This window comes from Chiloscyllium plagiosum, unplaced genomic scaffold (genome assembly GCF_037043375.1).
Source record: "Chiloscyllium plagiosum isolate Xiang-an unplaced genomic scaffold, Cpla_swu_hap1 HiC_scaffold_39, whole genome shotgun sequence".
Lineage (NCBI taxonomy): Eukaryota > Metazoa > Chordata > Chondrichthyes > Orectolobiformes > Hemiscylliidae > Chiloscyllium > Chiloscyllium plagiosum.
Window position 1 is genome coordinate 4361907 of NW_028270177.1, and position 20077 is coordinate 4381983.

The 20077-nt window shown below is 41.5% G+C and overlaps 1 protein-coding gene across 4 annotated transcripts in view; it reads left to right on the forward strand.

Annotated features, from left to right (window-relative positions):
- Window positions 1–20077, forward strand: part of LOC122540883 (CTD small phosphatase-like protein 2) — a 102072-nt gene that overhangs the window by 31029 nt on the left and 50966 nt on the right. Inside the window, exons 2-3 of one of the 4 annotated variants that reach the window (XM_043677114.2) lie at window positions 16724–17014; window positions 18781–18885. The exons of 1 other annotated variant lie outside the window; for it this stretch is intronic. The gene's annotated coding sequence lies outside the window, so the exon portion shown is untranslated. The remainder of the gene's footprint in view (window positions 1–16723; window positions 17015–18780; window positions 18886–20077) is intronic. 2 more of the 4 variants (XM_043677113.2, XM_043677112.2) reach the window with 2 other exon arrangements.

Here is a 20077-nt window from a genome sequence, read left to right on the forward strand (position 1 = left end):
GGAAGCACATGTCAGGTATAGACAGGAGAGATCATAGAACATAGAAAAATACAGCGCAGTACAGGCCCTTTGGCCCTCGATGTTGCGCCGATCCAAGCCCACCTAACCGACATTAGCCCACTATCCTCCATATGCCTATCCAATGCCCATTTAAATGCCCATAAAGAGGGAGAGTCCACCACTGCTACTGGCAGGGCATTCCAAGAACTCACGACTCGCTGAGTAAAGAATCTACCCCTAACATCTGTCCTATACCTACCACCCCTTAATTTAAAGCTATGCCCCCTCATAATAGCTGACTCCATACGTGGAAAGGGGTTCTCATGGTCAACCCTATCTAAACCCCTAATCATCTTGTACACCTCTATCAAGTCACCCCTAAACCTTCTTTTCTCCAATGAAAACAGCCACAAGTGCCTCAGCCTTTCCTCATACGATCTTCCTACCATACCAGGCAACATCCTGGTAAACCTCCTCTGCACCCGTTCCAGTGCCTCCACATCCTTCCTATAGTATGGCGACCAAAACTGCACACAATACTCCAGATACAGCGGCACCAGAGTCTTATACAACTGCAACATGACCTCAGGACTCCGGAACTCAATTCCTCTACCAATAAAAGCCAGTACGCCATATGCCTTCTTCACCGCACTATTTACCTGGGTGGCAACTTTCAGAGATCTGTGTACATGGATACCAAGATCCCTCTGCTCATCCACACTACCAAGTATCCGACCATTAGCCCAGTACCCCATCTTGTTACTCTTACCAAAGTGAATCACCTCACACTTAGCTACATTGAACTCCATTTGCCACTTTTCTTCCCAGCTCTGCAGCTTATTGATATCCCGCTGTAACCTGCCACATCCTTCCTCACTGTCAACAACTCCACCGACTTTCGTATCATCCGCAAACTTGCTCACCCAACCTTCTAGCCCCTCCTCCAGGTCATTTATAAAAATGACAAACAGCAGTGGTCCCAAAACAGATCCTTGCGGAACACCGCTTGTAACTGCACTCCAAGATGAGCCTTTACCATCAACTACTACCCTCTGTCTTCTTCTAGCCAGCCAATTCCTAATCCAAACCTCCAACTCACCCTCAATGCCATACCTCCGTATTTCTTTGCAGTAGCCTACCATGGGGAACCTTATCAAACGCCTTACTAAAATCCATATACACCACATCTACCGCTTTACCCTTGTCTACCTCCTTAGTCACCTTCTCAAAGAATTCAATAAGGTTTGAGGCACGACCTGCCCTTCACAAAACCATGCTGTGACTATCCTTGATCATATTATTCCTATCCAGATGTTCATAAATCCTATCCCTTACAATTCTCTCTAAGACTTTGCCCACAACAGAAGTGAGACTCTCAAGCCTATAGTTACTAGGGTTATCCCTACTCCCCTTCTTGAACAAGGGAACCACATTTGCTATCCTCCAGTCTTCTGGCACTATTCCTGTAGACAACGAGGACATAAAAAAATCAAGGCCAATGGCTCTGCAATGTCCTCCCTTGCTTCCCAGAGAATCCTAGGATAAATGCCATCAGGCCCTGACAGGTACATACTTATCAAGGACACTCAATAGTTGCTCCTTGAACAAGCTCCACATATCAATTGCGCCCTTCCCTTGAAGCCTACTTTTCCAAGCCACGTATCCTAAGTCGTGCCTCACCGCATCATAATTTCTCTGCCCCCAGCTATAACTCTTGCCCTGCAGTGCACACTTATCCCTCTCCATCACTAGAGTAAAAGTCACCGAATTGTGGTCACTGCCCCCAAAGTGCTCACCTACCTCCAATTCTAACACCTGGCCTGGTTCGTTACCCAGAACCAAATCCAGTATGGCCTCACCTCTTGTTGGCCTGTCTACATATTGTGTCAGGAAACCCTCCTGCACACATTGGACAAACACCGACCCATCTAATGAACTCGAGCTATAGCTTTCCCAGTCAATATCTGGAAAGTTAAAGTCCCCCATAACAACCACCCTATTACTTTCACTCTTCTCCTGAATCATCCTCACAATCCTTTCTTCTACACCTCTAGGACTATTAGGAGGCCTGTAGAAAACTCCTAACAGGGTGACCTCACCTTTCCTATTCCTGACCTCACCTTTCCTATTCCTAACCTCAGCCCAAACTACCTCAGATGGCAAGTCTTCATCCATCGTCCTTTCCACCGCTGTAATACTATCTTTGACAAGCAATGCCACACCTCCCCCTCTTTTACCCCCACCTCTGACCCTACTAAAACATTTAAACCCTGGAACCTGCAACAGCCAATCCTGTCCCTGTTCTACCCATGTCTCCGTAATAGCCACAACATCGAAATCCCAGGTACCAACCCACGCTGCAAGTTCACCTACCTTATTTCGTATACTTCTTGCATTGAAGTATACACACTTCAAGCCACTTTCCTGTTTACAGGCATCCTCCTTTGAGATTGATGCCATGTTCCTGAAGAAGGGCTTATGCCCAAAACGTCGATTCTCCTGTTCCCTGGATGCTGCCTGACCTGCTGCGCTTTTCCAGCAACACATTTTCAGCCATGTTCCTAACCTCCCTACACTCCAGGTCCTGCATCCTAAAGCTACAGTCTAGGTTCCCATGCCCCTGCAGAGTTAGTTTAAACCCCCCCCAAGAGCACTAGCAAACCTCCCCCCAAGGATACTGGTGCCCCTCAGGTTCAGGTGTAGACCATCCTGTTTATAGAGTTCCCATCTTCCCCAGAAAGAACCCTAGTTATCCAGCTACCGGAATCCCTCCCTCCTGCACCATCCCTGTAGCCACGCATTTAACTGTTCTCTCTCCCTATTCCTCGACTCTCTATCACGTGGCACGGGTAACAAACCAGAAACAACAACTCTGTTTGTTCTAACTCTGAGCTTCCAATCTAGCTCCCTGAAAGCCTGCCTAACATCCTCAGCCCTCTTCTTACCTATGTCGTTTGTGCCAATGTGGACCACGACTTTGGGCTGCTCCCCCTCCCCCTCCCCCTTAAGGACCCGGAAAACACGATCAGAGATGTCATGATCAGAGATCAAATTAATCCTTAGAAGTATAAAAACAGCTGGACTATACTTAATAGGGAAATCAGGAGGGCAAAAAGGGGACAAGAGATAATTTTGGCAAATAGGGTTAAGGAGAATCCAAAGGGATTTTATAAATACATTAAGGACAAAAGGGTAACTATGGAGAGAATAGGGTTCCTCAATGATCAGCAAGGCGGCCTTTGTGTAGAGCTGTAGGAGATGGCGGAGATACTAAAAGAGTATTTTGCATCAGTGTTTACTGTGAAGGAGGACATAGAAGATATAGAATATGGGGAAATAGATGGTGACATCTTGAAAAAGTCCATATTATAGAGTAGGAGGTGCTGGATGTTTTGAAATGCATAAAAGTGGATAAATCCCTAGGACCTGATCAAGTGTATCCTCGAACTCTGTGGGAAGCTAGGGAAGTGTTTACTGGGCCCCTTGCTGAGATATTTATATCATCGATAGTCACAGGTGAGATGCCGAAGACTGGAGGTTGGCTAACTTGGTGCCAGTGTTTAAGAAAGATGGTAAGGAAAGCCAGGGAACGTTTGACTGGTGAGCCTGATATTGGTGGTGGGCAAGTGGTTGGAGGAATCCTGAGGGACAGGATTTACATATATTTGGCAAGGACTGATTAGGGATAGTTAGCATGGCTTTGTGCATGGGAAATCCTGTCCCACAAACTTGATTGAGTTTTCTGAAGAAGTAACAAAGAGGATTGATGAGGGCAGAGTGGTAAACGTAATCTATATGGACTTCAGTAAGGTGTTCGACAAGGTTTCTCATAGGAGACTGGTTATCAAGGTTCGATCTCATGGAATTCAGGGAGAACTGGCCATTTGGATACAGAACTGGCTGAAAAGTAGAAGACAGAGGGTGGTGGTGGAGGGTTGTTTTTCAGACTACAGGCCTGTGACCAATGGAGTGCCACAAGGATCGGTGCTGGGTCCACGACATTTCATCATTTATATAAATGATTTGGATGTGAACATTGGAGATACAGTTAGTAAGTTTGCAGATTACACCAAAATTGGAGGTGTAGTGGACAGCGAAGAAGCTTACCTTTGATTACAATGGGATCTTGATCTGATGGGCCAATGGGTAAGGAGTGGCAGATGGAGCTTAATTTAGATAAATGTGAGGTGCTGCGTTGTGGAAAAGCAAATCATGGCGGGACTTACACACTTAATGGTAAAGTCCTGGGCAGTATTGCTGAACAAAGAGACCTTGGAATGAAGGTTCATAGCTCCTTGAAAGTGGAGTTGCAGGTAGATAGGATAGAGAAGAAGGCATTTGATATGCTTTCCTTTATTGGTCAGAGTATTGAGTACAGGAGTTGGGAGGTCATGTTGCAGCTGTACAGGACACTGGGTTAGGCCACTTTTGAAATATTGCATGCAATTCTGCTCTCCTCCCTATCTGAAGGATGTTGTGAAACTTGAAAGGGTTCAGAAAAGATTTACAAGGATGTTGCCAGGGTTGGAGGATTTGAGCTGTAAGGAGAGGCTGAATAGGCTGAGGCTGTTTTCCCTGAAGCATCAGAGGCTGAGGGGTGGCCTTATCGAGGTTAATAAAATCATGAGTGACATGGAGAGGATAAATAGACCACTCTTTTCCCTGGGGTGGGGCCATCCAGAACTAGAGGACATAGGGTTAGGTTGAGAGGGGAAAGATATAAAAGGGACCTAAGGGGCAACTCCGAGGGTAGTGAATGTATGGAATGAGCTGCCAGAGGAAGTGGTGGAGGCTGGTACAATTGCAACATTTAAAAGGCATCTGGATGGATATAGGAATAGGAAGGGTTTAGAGGGATATGAGCCAAGTTCTGGCAAATGGGACTAGTTTGGGTTAGGATATCTGGTTGGCATGTTCAACCAGTATGAAGGGTCTATTTTTGTGCTGGACATCTCTATGACTCTATAACTTAAAATTCATTGATATTCATTGGCCGTTAATAAAGAGCTTTCACAGCTAACATTTTCAGTTGGAATAATTGATGTGTGAATGGCCGAATGTGTCTTTTTACTGGTGCAAAAATACACTTTTAAATTCTACCACAAAAAGAAAGGGGAGGAAGTGTGGAAGAGAACAGAAACTGCTCCAGGCTAGGTTAGGGTGCTTTGTTGAGAAAAGCTGTATCCTTATGCTGCATTCCTAACAAGAATGGTGTGACTACTTCCTTTTTAATATTTACTCTTATATGTTTTACTGAAACAGGCGGTCAGTATGTTTTGTGCAGTCTTATGTAATAGCATGGATAAGATTTGAACAAAATTAATTCTCTGTGTGAGAGAGAGAGGGAGAGATGCGCATACAACAATGGAGGGCTGTTTCAATTTGGGGTTTGTGGTAATTATTTAATTATAAGCAGTTGTTATGTCAGTTTGAATTAAATTCATCTGTAGGTGTGAAATGCTAACAATGATCTTTGTTTATGTTGTCCCATGGAGGGGTCAAATGGCATATTTTCTTCAGAATTTTATTTTAAAATTATGTTAGACTTAGACGAAACAATGTTTATGTCAGCTGTCTTGGGGATTGTTGGCTCAGTTGTCTGGATGACAGGTTTGCAATGCAAAGTGACTTCCAACAGCGTGGGTTCACTTCCTGCACCAGTTATGTTACCGTGATGGTCCCATCTTCTCAACCTCGCCCTTTACCTGAGGTATGTTGACCCTCTAATGAGAGGGCAGCCTTGTGGTCTGGTAGGACTGTTGCAACCTTCCCTCTACTGCACAGCAGAGAACAATTAAGTGTAGAAAAAAAAAATGAGAATGTTATTCCTACAACATTTAGGCATCTATCTGATACGTTTATAGACAAGAATTGGACAGGTATTTAAAAGAATTGCGTACCTCTTTCTTACACCCGATTTTTTTTCTATCTTCACAGAGTTTTGCCTCATCAGGTCTCATTCCAGAAGATTTATTTGCCCCCTCTTCCCTAAATCACTTACTTTTCTTTGTTTTCTGTTTAGTTTTGCTTTTTACAAAGTGTCTTATAGTTGTTGGGAATGTCCCTTCTCTGGTTTTCTGTTTATTTAAGAAGCAGTTTCATTATCTGAGAGTGTTTTCCTGTGGGTGATAGGGTGAGAAAAAAAGAGTGGAACAGTAGTAGTAGATAGCAGCTTCCATCCTAGCATTCTTGTTTTGTGTATCAAGCTGTTGTTTGCATTAGGTGGCAGTTGGTCTGCACTGTCACTGACTTCCCAACTTAATCATCCAGGTAAATATTCAAAAGTAAACTTCCACAAAGGTGAGCTGATATTTATCTGATCCCTGGATTTTGCTACCACAGTCCAAATTGACTCTGCTCAGTGTAGTTGTATTCCACTATTAATGTACCCTGAAGGTAGGCAACAATGATATTTGTTAGGCTTTTTAATCATAACTGTCCAGTGCCTTGCAGACCTTAAACAGAAATCCATACAGGTGCTTGTAAAGATTTAATTTATACAGAGCTAATTGTTTTAAAAGTACTCTGCTATATCATTTCATAATATTGTACTTTCATGATGATGCTTAAAGGTGAAATGTCATAAATTGCAACTTGTTTCAAATATAACTTCACATTGTGCTAAATCTAAGTTGTGCTCAAAATTGGTAGTGTGGTTTTGGTGGTAAGAATATGCTGCTTCTGTTTCCTGGTTGGAGGGGGCTCGCGTAGCTCAGCTGATTTGATGGTTGGCTTGCAATGTCAACTACTGCCAACAGAGTGAGTTCAATTCCTACAACGGCTGAAATTACTGACTGGGCTCCTCTTTTCAACTTCTCTCCTCATCTGAGATGTGGTGACCCTCAGGTTAAACCACCACCAGTCATTTCTTAATGAGTAAGCAGCTATGTTGTTTTGTAGGACTGTGGTGATTTTTACCACCAGTTTACTGCAACATCAATTAGGCAACCTCTTTTCTAATGACCCTGATCTGTTCTTGAGTGCTGAAAGTAGAATTGTTAAAATCTACTTCTGTTGTCTTTCCAACATGCCACATGATAGTCTGCTGCATATTTATATTGGAGGAGAAAGTGAGGTCTGCAGATGCTGGAGATCAAAGTTGAAACTTTATTGCTGGAACAGCACAGCAGGTCAGGCAGCATCCAGGGAACAGGAGATTCGACGTTTCGGGCACAGGCCCTTCTTCAGGAAAGGGCATATTTATATTGTCAATGTATTAGCTTATGCTCGGACATACCGTAGACAACTGATACCTGCTTGGTTGTTGCACAAAGTTGCAGAAGAAGTGGCTCAGTGGTTAGCACTGCTGCCTCACAGCAGCAGGGTCCCAGGTTCGATTCCACCCTCGGGCGACTGTCTGTGTGGAGTTTGCGCATTTTCCCTGTGTCTGCGTGGGTTTCCTCCGGGTGCTCCGGTTTCCTCTTAAGTCCAAAGATGTGCAGGTCAGGTGACTTGGCCATGCTAAATTGCCCGTAGTATTAGGTGCATTGGTCATAGAGAAATGGGTCTGGGTGGTTACTCTTCGGAGGATCGGTGTGGACTGGTTGGGCCGAAGGGCCTGTTTCCACACTAGGGAATCTAATCTAAAAAAAGATACTCCTGGAATTTCTCTTTTCAGACACCTTTTCCATTGGAGTTGATGCTGTTCATTGATTAAAATGAGCTTGTGGGAGCTGAATTGACTTGATTTACCTTTATTGGAAGTTAGATTGCATCAGTTCTGAACACCACATTTCATTTAAAAAAAAAGACATTAGAGTGAGTACAGAAAAAATTCATGAGTGGTTCCAAAAATGAGGACCTTCAATTGCATAGATTGGAAAAGTTGGAAGTGTTTTCAGAGAAGGTTAACATGAGATTTGATAGAATTACTCAAAATCATAAGAGGTCTGGACATTGTAAACAGAGTGAAAATGTTTCCACTGATGGGAGGGTCAAAGCAAAGAGAGCACAGATTTCAGGTAAAAGGTAGCAATACAGACGAGCCACATTTTCACATAAGTTATTAAAGTTGTTAAAAATGCAATGCCTGAAAATGTTGTTGAGGTGAATTCATTCAAGGCATTCAAATGAGAATTAAGTTATTATCTGTGAAGAAAAAGTGTGCAGGGTTATGGTAGAGGTGAGGGAAAGATACTGGGTGCATTTTTCATTTTGGAGAGCTGGCAGAGAGGTAGACCAAATGGTAGCTTCCAGTAATGTAAAATTTCTGAGATTCATAATAAGTGAAAAATAGAGACTGACATCTGAGGCAGCAAGTCTTCACTTTAGCATCAAGTTTCATTAATCTCATGGAAATGTTGAACAATATTAGATAAATGTATTTGTGATCTAAATGATATTCCTGATGAAGAGCCTATGCTCGAAACGTCGACTCTCCTGCTCCTGGGATGCTACCTGACTGGCTGTGCTTTCTTAACACTGATCTCCTGCATCTGTAGTCCTCACTTTCTCCTCCCTGATAAGTTTCTCAACCTCATTTTCCTGCTTTCTCCCTGTAGCCCTTGATCCCTTTGATACTCAAGAACCTGTCAATCTCAGTCTTAAATATGCTCAATGACCTGGCCTCCACAGCCTTCTCTGGTAATGAATTCCATAGATTCACCACTCTCTGGCTGAAGAAGGTTCTCCTTATCTCCTTTCTAAAGAATCTTCCTTTTACTCTAAGGCTCTGCCCTTGGGTCCTCAACTCTCATGCCAATGGAAACATCTTCTCCACATTTACTCTATCCAGGCCATTCAGTATTTTGTATGTTTCAATTAGATCCCCCTCATCCTTCTAAACTCCATTTAGTATAAACCCAGAGTCCTCCTACTTTCCTCATATGTTGAGATTTTCATTCCTGTGACCATTCTTGTGAACTTCCTCTGACCATGCTTCTTCTAATGTTAAACATTAGAATCTTAGTCTAACTGCTGATAAATTATGAAACTGACTCCCCCAGTGCTCTCAACAATCCCTCTGACTACTTCCTTTGACTAACCCTTCCACAACTGCATTGAAATAGGATATCTTTCTTAATTTGAAGTTCTGAGCCATGGTGTTTATTTCTGAAAATAGAAGTGCCTGATCCTTTCAACTTGACTGAGCTTGTTTTGTAAATGTTCAATCGAATGACTCAAATCATGCACTAGATTATGACTTATTTCAATGATGCAGACATTTATGAATGAATTCCATTTTATTATGAAACCTGACTGTCATAATCATAACATGAATTGCTTCACAAAATGTGCTCAAAGCCACAGTTTCAGACTATCTATTTCCTGTCTGTGTGTTTGTAGTGACTCACTAAAAATACATGCAAATAGACGGGCCAATGTTGGCACAAATCTTTTATCATCTGTAATTGGCTCTGATGTCAAGAGAACAGGGAAGAGAGAGAGAATGCATGTGCTGTCATAAGATAGTGATAAAGTAGCTCAACAGTTACTAAAATATGACTGATGAATGAAAGAAAAACAAATGTTTTTGCTACATCCATTTTACTTCTGTCAGATGTGATGAGCCTTAAGGTCAAGATTAGAGTGGTGTTGGAAAAGCACAGTAGGTCAGGCAGCATCTGAGGAGCAGGAAAATCGACGTTACAGGCAAAAGCCCTTCATCAGCAATGTGATGAACCTTAAGCATAACTGATCTTATTTCTCCAGATTCTAGTATCTACTAATACTGTGCTGATCTAACTACAAGTTCTGAGTGCTTTTAATGGGCATAGCGACATATCCTCATGTGAGTGTAGTTCATCTTTCTACCTTAAAAGCTCTACAGAAATACTTAGATTTGTAAATTCATTATTGAGGTTGTTGTTTTGGTTACATTTTTGTTTGGTTATAAAAATGATATTGCATCCAGGCTGAGTACTTAATCCTACCTGACAATAGGATGTTGACACTAGTTTGGGAGATCATTTGACCTGTCAAGTCTGAGCTTGTTCTTTCAGACCATAAGACATAGGAGCAGAAACAGGCCATTCAGCCATTGAACCTGTTCCTCTCTTCAGTGAGATCAAAGCTGATCTTATAATCATAAAATTGCCTGCCTTTCCTCCATAACCCTTGATTCCCTTTCTGATTAAAAATGGATATATGCAATATAAAAGCATATATGCAATATATGCATTTAACAATCACGTGGTTTCTGTGGCTTTCTTCTATATATTGACTGTGATCTCTACAGTACTGAATCAATACAGAGAATTGTTCTGTTTAGTACTAAACTATCTATGAAAAGGATCAAATGTTATAATTTTGACTTTATTTGGGTAAACGTGTTGGACCTGAATGTGGAATCTAATCTAGGTACTCTGAATTGAATATATATCACATTAACTTTATGCTTGGGCTTATGGTGTGCACACCCTGACTTTCAATTAAAATTTGAAATTTATTCACCAAACATTACACAGTACCAATTTTTACCCCAGTTTGTCAGGAAATACATTTTTGAGCAATAAGTATCCTGATCATTCTCACCACAGCTAAGACTGAGGGAGTGCCAATTCCTTTTATTGACGTGTGATGGATAGCAACATGAAAATGTTTATAAGACTGAGATGTTGAGGTTAAATTCACTGTGGTATTTATGAAGTTGAATTGAATAAATTTGGTTAATTTGGGGTATTACCAAGGGTGAAAAGGACCATGAAGTGGTTTTCTCATGTTCAGGAGAGAGAATCTACTTATCCTGCATATTCCATTTCCTTTAAAGTAAAGGTCAACATTCCATTTGCCTTTCCTATTACCTGCTGAACTGGTATGCTAGCTTTTTATGATTATGTACGAGGGCTCCTGGATCCCTCCGTGCTGTAACATTCTGCAGTCTTTCTCCATTTAAGTAATACTCAGTTCCTCTACTCTTTTTGCCAAAGTACATAACCTCATATTTTTCCACATTATGGAGGTCGTTCTGCTATAATGCACGTTTTGTTAACGCAAATTCGCTGTAATGCGATTGTCAAATTGGGGACACTTTCTAAAATGCGAACTTTTAAAACTTGTGTTGGTGTAACATGATTACATCACCAACACTTTAAGCGCTGTTTCTAAAATGAGATTTTTCCATAATGGGGCTTTGCAGAAGAACGCAACCATCAGTGGTCAGCGCTGTTGCCTCGCAGTGCCAGGGACCCGGTTTCGAGTCCAGCCTCAGGCAACTGACTGTGTGGAGTTTGGACATTCTCCCTGTGTCTGTGTGGGTTTCCTTCCACAATCCAAAGATGCACTGGTTAGGTGAATTGCCCATGCTAAATTGCCCATCGTGTCAAGGGCTGTGTAGATTAGATGCATTAGTCAGGGGTAAATATAGGATAGTGGGGGAATGGGTCTGGGTGGATTACTCTTCGGAGGTTCGATATGGACTTGTTGGACCAAAGGACATGTTTCCACACTATAGGGATTCTATAAGATTCTATTGTGTCATAGAAGAACTACTTGTATTCCATTTGCCAAATGTTTGTTCACTCATCTAATTGGTCTGTATTCCTCTGTTAGAATCAATGTATCATCCTCACCACTTCCGTTTTCAGTTACTTATGTGTCATCCATAAACTTGACGATAGTACATTTAGATTCCTCATCCAAGTCATTGATAATATTGTAAATAACTGTGAACCCATTGCTGATCCCTGCAGCACTCCACTAGTTACATGTTGCCATCTGGAAAATGCCCTTCTTATCCTGTGTTCTATTCGTGGGCGGCACGGTGGCACAGTGGTTAGCACTGCTGCCTCGCAGCGCCAGAGACCCGGGTTCAATTCCCGCCTCAGGCGACTGACTGTGTGGAGTTTGCACATTCTCCCCGTGTCTGCGTGGGTTTCCTCCGGGTGCTCCGGTTTCCTCCCACAGTCCAAAGATGTGCAGGTCAGGTGAATTGGCCATGCTAAATTGCCCGTAGTGGTAGATAAGGGGTAGATGTGTAGGGGTATGGGTGGGTTGCGCTTCGGCGGGTCGGTGTGGACTTGTTGGGCCGAAGGGCCTGTTTCCACACTGTAAAGTAATCTAATCTAATCTAGTTAACCAATCTTCTATCCATCCCAATATTCTTTATTCAACACTATGGACCCTTATCTTATCAAGTAGCCTAGCTGTAGTACTCTATCAAATGCCTTTTGAAAATTCAATTATATTACATCCACTGCTTCCCCTTTATTTATGTCTTCCTGTTATCTCCTAAAATACAATATAATACATTTCAGCACAGGAGCAGGCCCTTCAGCCCATCAAGCCTGCACTGATTCCTAAACCTTACCTAGACCCGCTACTTATTGCCCATACACAGTTTTTATCTCTGTGTTCACCTCACATTCATGTGCCTATCAAGATGCACCATAAATGTTGCTAACGTGTCTGCTTTCATCATTTCCACTGGCAGTGCATTCCAGGTAACCACCACCCTTTTGTGTGAAAAACTTTTCCCTCACCTCTCCCCTAAAGTTACCCCATCTCACTTTGAAACTGTGCCCTTTTGTAATTGATCTTTCCACCCTGGGATAAAGTCTCTGACTATCCACCTTATTTATGCCCCTCATAATTTTGTAGATCCCCTTCAGCCTCTGTCTTTCCAGTGAAAACAAGTTTATTCAACCTCTCCTAATAACAGATCCTCCAGATGTGGCAATATCCTGGTAAATCTTATCTGCACGCACATCCACCTCCTTCAATAGTGTGGCAACCAGAACTGAATGAAATATTATACAGCTGTAAGAGAACTTGTCAAATTTTATATTCAGCCCCCGATCAATGAAGGCAAGCATGCTGTGTGCATTCTTGGCTCCTTTAGACACCTGCGTTACCACTTGCAGGGATCTGTGAACCTGTACACCCAGTTCCTCCAATGTCAACATTCCTTTAAGAGTTCTGCCATTTGTTGTTTAATTTGTACCTGAATTTTATCTTCCAAAATGTAGCACCTCACATTTGTCCACATTAAACGCCATCTGTCATTTTTCTGCCAAAATCGACAATCTGTCTATATCCTGCTGTATCCTTTGACAATTCTCCTTACTATCTGCAACTTCATCAATTTTGGTGTCATCTGCAAACCTCCTAATCAGACTACATAAATTTTCCTTTAGATCGTTTATATATAGAGTCATAGAGGTGTACAGCACGGAAGCAGACCCTTTGGTCCAACTCGCTCATGCCGACCAGATATCCCAACCTAATCTCGTCCCATTTGCCAGCACTTTGCCATATCCCTCCAAACCCTTCCTAATCATATACTCATCCAGATGCCTTTTAAATGTTGCAATTGTACCAGCCTGCACCACTTCCTCTGGCAGCTCATTCCATACACGTACCACCCTCTGCATGAAAAAGTTGCCCCTCATGATTTTATAAACCTCTGTGAGGTCACTCCTCAGTCTTCAATGCTTCAGGGAAAACAGCCTCAGCCTATTCAGCCTCTCCCTGTAGCTCAAATCCTCCAACCCTGGCAACATCCTTGTAAATGTTTTCTGAACCCTTTCAAGTTTCACAACATCCTTCCAATAGGAAGGAGACCACAATTGCATGCAATATTTCAAAAGTGGCCTAACCAATGTCCTGTACAGCTGCAACATGACCTCCCAACTCCTGTACTCAATACTCTGACCAATAAAGGAAAGCATACCAAATACTTTCTTAACCATGCTATCTACCTGCGACTCTACTTTGAAGGAACTATGAACCTGCACTGCAAGGTCTCTTTGTTCAGCAACACTTCCTCGGACCTTACCATTAAGTGTATAAGTCCTGCTAAGATTTGCTTTCCCAAAATGCAGCACCTTGTATTTATCTGAATTAAACTCCATCTGCCACTTCTCAGCCCATTGGCCCGTCTGATCAAGATCCTATTGTAATTTCAGATAACCTCCTTCGCTGTCCATTACACCTCCAATTTTGGTGTCATCTGCAAACTTACTAATTGTACCTCCTATGTTCATATCCAAATCATTTGTATAAATGACAAAAAGTAGTGGATTCAGCACCGATACTTGTGGCACACCAGTGGTCACTGGCCTCCAGTCTGAAAAACAACCCTTCACCACCACCACCCTCTGTCTTCTACCTTTGAGCCAGTTCTGTATCCAAATGGTTAGTTCTCTGTATGCCATGAGATCTAACTTTTAACTGGTCTCCCATGGGGAACCTTGGCGAATGCCTGACTGAAGTCCATGTCAATTATGTCCACTGTTCTGCCCTCAGGAATCCTATTACTTTTTCAAAAAACTCAATCAAGTTTGTGAGACATGATTTCCCACACACAAAGCCATGTTGACTATTGATAATCAGTCCTTGTCTTTCCAAATATGTATGGATCCTGTCCCTCCGGATTCCTCCAATAACTTGCCCACCACCGACGATAGGCTCACTGGTCTATAGTTCCCTGGCTTGTCCTTACCACCTTTCTTTAATAATGGCACCACGTTAGCCAACCTCCAGGCTTCTGGCACCTCACCTGTGACTATCAATGATACAAATATCTCAGCAAGGGGTCCAGCAATCACTTCCCTAGCTTCCCACAGAATTCTAGGTTACTCCTGATCAGGTCCTGGGGATTTATCCACCTTTATGCATTTCAAGACATCCAGCACCACCACCTATTAATATGGGCATTCTTCAAGACCACCATCTATTTCCCCACCTTCTATTACAAATAACAGAGGGTGTCCCTGTGGAACATCAATAATTACTGATCTCTATTCTGAAGCTAGTTTTTATATCCACCGAGCCAGCTCACTCCAGATCCCACGAATCTCTACCAGCCTGCCATGATGTACCTTATGAAATGCCTTACTAATGTCCATGTAGACAGCATCCTCTACCCTTCCCTCATCAATCATTCATCTCACTATTTCAAAAAACTCAATCAAATTATTGAGACATGACCTTTTCCAAAGAAACCCATGCTGCCTATCACTAACAGGTCCATTCGCTTCCAAGTGTGAATAAGTCCTGTCTCTCAGTATCTTATTCAAGAGCTTCCCCACTACTGACATCAAACTCACCAGCCTGTAATTACCTGGATTAACTCTGTTTCCATTAAACAAAGGCTTTTCTCATGTTCTCTGGAACCTTGCCTGAGACCAAAGAGGATGCGAAGATAAGGCCCTGTTGAGGCCCCAGCTATTCCCTCCCTTGCCTCCCACAGTATTCTGGGATAGATCCCATCTGAAAGTGGGAACTGGTCTATTTTAATGTATTTCAAGACACCCAACACTTCCTCCTTCATTATGTTGACTGCCTGAGAGTATTCACACACCTTTGCCCAACCTCAACATCTCTCACCTCCCTCTTTTTGGTGAATACTGATGTAAGGTAGTCATTCCTTGGCTTCAAGCAATCTCCCTCCTTTATCCTTGAATGGGCCAAATTTTTCCCTAGCTACCCGCTTGCATCTCATGTATGTATAAAATGCCTTTGGATTCTCCTACGCTTTGCTGGCCAAGGACATTTCGTAGCTCACTTTAGCCCTCCTAACTCCCTGCTTGAACTCCTTCCTACTTCCTGTATATTGTTCAAGGATTTTGTATGTTTTTAGTTGCCTCAACCTTTGGTATTTTTTTTTGACTTCGTTGGTAATTGACCCTGTCATCCAAGGTTCCCGAATCCGGCTATTTCTGTCCTTCATTTTTCAAAGAACATGCCTGTCCTGTACTTTAAAGAAATGGTCCTTAAAATACCTCCCACATGTTGAATATTGAAGTTGCATCTCTTCCCTTCCTGCCACATACCTAAGTGGAAGAATGTGTGGAGCCATTTACTGTGTCCTCCCTGCAAGTTAACTGCTTCTGAGCAGTTAAATGTGGGCTTGCACCTCTATTTCCCAGTTTTGTATTTATGTGTCCAATTGTCGTCTTGTGAATGGACTTCCATCTTCTATGAACCAGAATGTATTTTATCTGTCCAACATCTAGGTAAATGCAGCAAGAAGACTTTGTGTTTAAATTTGTTACTCTTGCGCTCAGTGGAATATGCTGTGTGTCAGCATGCGGGCCAGAAGGCTGATGAGCATGTATTGTATAAGACTGAGGTTCATACTACTAACCATGAGAAAAAGTCATGTTAAGTACATGAATAAACTTTACTCAATATGGTTACATTAATTACAAATTTTACAATTTCTTCTGAGCATGGCTTTTTATATGAAATGCTTTTTGAAACAGATCAATAACTTGTTGGATGATTAAACATGGTCCTGCCTGGTTCTCTCTAAGTTTTCATTGTTTTTGCTGATTTTGCATTCACTACTGAATTTAGCTGGGATGATCAATGTTTACAAAGTTGGATGCTCCTGGCACAGAGCTGGGCAGCAGAGGATGTAAAGTGTCACTATTCTGTCCTATCAGAGCAGACAGCATTTCACCCTGAAAATGAATGGAGCCAAAGATCGTACAAAATAAAGGGATTTTTTGTTTGAGTTTATAATCTGCCAGAATGTGTTGAGTGATCTTACAGATGAGGCTCCATCTATTTAACATCTGAGTGAACAACTCTTGCAATCCAAAGGTTTATAATCTAAACATCTCCATTTTACAATGTAATATCAGTATGTGTCTGATCTATAATGGTTGGAAGTACAGGTGCCACAAACCAATTGTAAATTGATTTGTTCTGCAGTCACAAGGAATTTGATTAATAATCTAATCAACAAAGATAGTTCATTTTTGTAATGCCCTAAATTTAAATTAGAACCATTGTTGTGCAGTAACTGAATCAGTCAAATTCTGTTTTCATTACACAGGATTTCTGGTGTTGTGAGGAATATATTGAACGATTATGTCCTTGTTTCTGTGAAAAGTGCACTATGGTCCAATACACCGAATAGCTGAGGAGTCCAACTCAATCAGATGTACAGGAATTTGAAATGTTGCTAAGACTTCGAGAAATCTGCAAGTACTGAACACGCACACTGGACCTCCATGAACTGAATGTGTACACTTCTGTGTCAAGAGTCGACAGGTTCACTCAGTATGCAGAATCTGAGCCGAACATGTAAGAACTTGGGGTGAAGATCCATACTTTGAGACACTGGGTATGCCCAATGGTTTGGAGCTGGGGTTCAATGCACATGTCACAGTTAGTAATTAGGTTACATATCGTGGTGCAAAACGTCCTCCTTTTGGTCCTCATCTTTCCCATCTTTCTGATTGTTGAGGGAATTTGACAATCCTCTAAAAGGTTGAAGCCTAAAGCAGCTGCAAAATCTATATGCAAGAGTATCTACGGCAGTCATAAACTCGATGGAGCAGGTCTCGAGCTCACAGTTTACAATTGGATTTATGAGTTGTCCTTGGATCCTGTGCTGGAGGACTCCTATTTAGTCAAAACTACATTTGACCTGTTCGGTCAGATTAATCAGTAAAGCAGTGCTCCTGATAATGTTCTTTAAATTTAGTTATAAACATATTGCGTCAGGTGGTTAACTGGCTTGATGGAGTGTTAAAAGGGTGTTGAGCATGTTTATGCCGTGAATGACTAAATTACTCAGTGGTTCTTGCTGGGAAGGTTCATCTGATGACAACAGTAGATTTGGCTGTGCTTTGTCTCCCATTGTCATAGTGGGAAGAGAGATTTATTTGAATATTCAGTGACTTTATGTGGAAGATAGTGTAGCCACAGAGCTGCAACCCATCGTCAGTTTGGGGTTGAGAGAAGGTTTTCTTTTAAATGGGAGAAGGTGAATGATGACATAATTGGTAATATTCTTGGATACCTTGTAATAGCCATAATCTGTGTGTAATACTGATGACACCAAAGCAAGAACAGTAACAAGCTGTTTGGCCCAAGATTCATGTCAGTGTTTGACCTTCACACAAACAACCTTCTGAATTTCTTCAACTGACCCTGTCCACATATCCTTCTATTCCTTTCTCACTCGTGCTTATCTAGCTTTTTCATAAATGCATCTCTGCTCGTCATCTCAACGTCTTCCTTGGGTAGCAAGGCGCACATTCTAACACTGTTGTATCTTTTCCTCACTTCCCTGCTGGATTTTTGTTAGGGGCTATCTTATATTTATGTATCTTGGTTTCGCTGTCCCCTCCAAATCAAGATTTGTTTTCCAAGTCCACTCTAACAAGCCCTTTCATAATTATAAAAACCTCATCAGCTCACCCCTTAACGTTCTAATTTCGAGAAATCCCATGGAATCTTTTGGCTACCAGTACATTGTGTCAGTCTGACTTGGCTATTTCTATTTTGTGATTGTCACTGTTGTTGTCATGATTAACCATCTATCCTACCTAAATGCTGGGAGTTTCATTCTAGCTGTGCTGCTTTTTTTTAAAGTAATTTTACTGCAATATTTTCCTTTGATACTGCATTATAGTTATCTCTGGTGTATTGGTATTATATTTGTCTCTGCAATTTGGTCATTTTGTAACATATTTGCTGTATACTATTTGAAAAATGTTTCACTTAATGATACCACTGTACATATTTTTAGGAGTTGAAGTTGATACTTGTTAGAGTGGTCTGTGGGAGGAGATGCGTGGGAGTGTCAGTCCATGTCACAGGTTCCCCATACAGAAGAGGCAGAAAACTAATCTTGTGATCTTGGTTCCAGAACAATAATATTTTGTTAGTCTTTCGCATGGATCATATGTTCTGCTAACTGCTTTTGTTAAGGAACCTTACAAGACATGACAGAACATATATCTTGTTGTTTTATAATTAGGCGAGTCATTAGTAAAATTTGATAACTGTGTATGGCAAAACTTTACCCGAGATTCATGGAAATTTTCTAATGTGAGCTTCATTGTACTCTGAATTCTTCATTCTAAATCTTTCTGTTACTAGGTTTCACACCACGTGACTTGACTTGTTTCTGTATCGTGCTGTTCACCTATTCATTCCCGATGCCAAAATAAGCAGCACTCCTGTCCTGCACTATTTTGTTACATTGTAAGTAAAATTAAATTATCTAATTTTTGCTCATGTGAATCACTCTAAAGTGTCACAATAGCTGAAAAAAAACATATTTAGAGTCAGAGATGTACAGCACAGAAGCAAATCTTTTGGTCCAATTTATGCATTCTGACCAGGTATGCTAAATAAATCTAGCCCCCTTTGCCAGCGTTTGGCCCCTATCAAGTTTTACAATATCCTTCCTATAGCAGGGAGACCAGAATTGCATGCAATATTCCAATACTGCCCTAACCCGTATCTTGTACAGCTGACCTCCCAGCTCCTATACTCCATTTACTGACCAATAAAGGCAAGCATACCAAATGCCTTCTTAACTAAATTACCTATCTCTGATGCCACTTTCAAAGAACTATGAACCTGCATTCTTTATTCAGCAACACTCCCCAGAGCTTACCATTAAGTTTATAAGGCCTACCTGATTTGTCTTTCCAAAATGCAGCACCTCACATTTATCTAAATTAAACTCCCATCTGCCACTCCTTGGCCTATTGGCCCATCTGATCAAGATTCCATTGTACTCTGAGGTAACCTTCTTTGCTGTCCTCTACACCCCTAATTTTGGTGTCATTTGCAGATTTGCTAACCATACCTCCCATGTTCACATCCAAATCATTTATATAAATGATGAAAAGTAGTGGATCCAGCACTGATCCTTGTGGCATACCACTGATCACAAGCAATCCGAAAAGCAACACACCATCAGCACCACCACCCTCTGTCTCAACCTTGAGCCAGTTCTCAGCTCTATCCAAATAGCTAGTTCTCCCTCTATTCTGTGTGATCTAACCTTGCCAACTAATCTACCATGAGGCACCTTGTAGAAGTAATACTGCCTAATTATTCTGTTGCATAACTTCATCAAATTAGGAGTGTTTAATATTAATAAAATTGTCTTTCCCAGTTGATATGTTTTTCAGATTCAGTTTAATAATTTTAATTGTTTGATTGTCTCTGAGAGTTGACCTTGGCATAGTGTGGTATTGAGTTCAAGTCTTGTACTTGTGTAGAATTAATTATGTTTACAGCACAAAAACAGGTCGTTTGACCCAACTATTTTCAGTTGTATTTGTACTCTGTACAAGAGTCTTAAGGTGAAAATGCCCCAAGTGAACAGAATTTTATATCTTTGTCTACATAGTTACCAGTGGCTTAATTTCACAGCAGAACT